This window comes from Frankliniella occidentalis, unplaced genomic scaffold, assembly GCF_000697945.3.
Source record: "Frankliniella occidentalis isolate FOCC.00 unplaced genomic scaffold, Focc_3.1 Scaffold146, whole genome shotgun sequence".
NCBI lineage: Eukaryota > Metazoa > Arthropoda > Insecta > Thysanoptera > Thripidae > Frankliniella > Frankliniella occidentalis.
In genome coordinates, this window is record NW_026267273.1 from 648,634 (window position 1) to 650,060 (window position 1,427).

A 1,427-nucleotide genomic window follows, 5' to 3' on the forward strand; every position below is an offset into this window, starting at 1 on the left:
AACCCCGCGCACCCCGTTCCCACATACCCCTCCACACCCACCTTACCCCGCTCTGCCTTACCCCATTCTATCCCACCCGGACACACTCGTGATGGAAGCGGACTAGTGCGCGTGCGTGCGTGTGTGCGTGCGTGCGTGCGTGCGTGCGTGCGTGCGTGCGTGCATAGGTGGTGGGCGCTCGGCGCATACTTGGCGTCCACACCGCAGACGCGCTGCCGCACACGTGGAGCGGTGGAAAAAATGCGTGTGCGTGTATTGTCTTTTCGTTTTAAGAAACCAGAAGGAGCGCGAACGACGCGACGCGCGGCGGCGGCGGGGCCTTGGAGGAGCCAGCCGTAGCCGTTTATTAAAAACTATACCTTGCAGAGGGACGGGGAGGGTGTTGGGGGGAGGGGTCGTGTGTCCTTCCCCGAGGAGGGTGCCCGCCACAGGCGCTGCACGGGCGCGTGGCGGTGGCGGCGGCAGGAGGATGCGAGGCGGGCGGCAAGGACGCGGGCTGCGCCGAAAGAAGGCCAAACGCCGTCCGAAAATAATTTCAATGGGAAAGCAGCGGCGGAGAGCGCTGCAGGCAGGACGGCGGCGGGGAAGTGTGAGATCAGGGTTATTGGGGTAAGGGTGACGGGGAGAGTGTCGGCCCGCCCGCACACCCGTCTCACTTGTCGCACCCCGCCGCCGCCATAGGAAAACAAAAACACCCGAAGGACTTGCGCGGGGCTGCTGCAGCTGTACTTACGAGACAGCGGGCAGCCCCCGCCACCCGCGGTGCAGGTGGACCCAGACCGGCCCGGTGCGCGAAGCGGGGGAGAGAGAGAAGGACCTTGGTGACGCTCGCGTCTCTCCGTCGCCGCTGCCGCTGCGTGCCGCAACAAAACTCGAAAAAAAATGATAATAATACGCGCTCTCAGTTACGCCCCGGCCCGCGTCCTTGCGATGCTGTGATAATGAGGCGTGTATTGCGCACCCCGCGCCTGCTCGGCCGCCCGCACGAAATACGTCTTTTGTACGCGTGCGTGCGTGCGTGCGCGTGAGCGCTATACACCCGTTTCAAGAGCGCAAAAGTCGCTCGTCCCGCGCGTGCGTCCCGGAGGCCGGTGGCGGCAGCAGAAGAGAAGCCTGCTCTGCGAGGACGTCCTCCAAGAAGGGGATCCTCTTCGGGTGAGCGGGGGCGGTGAGGGGAAGTCCGCGCGCGTGCGTGCTCCCTCTTGTATGCGTGCTCGGGCGTATCGCTCATGTGCGTGCCCGCATCAGCGCGCACGCGTCTGTGTGTGTGTGTGTGTGTGTGTGTGTGTGTGCACATGCTCGAGCGTCGGGGGTTGTGTTGCAATCCTGATAATGACAGGCAGTCAAACCAACCGTCTCTCTCCCTCCCTCTCCCCCTCTCTCCCTCCCTGTTTCTGTCTGTCTCTCTCTCTCTCTCTCTCTCTCTC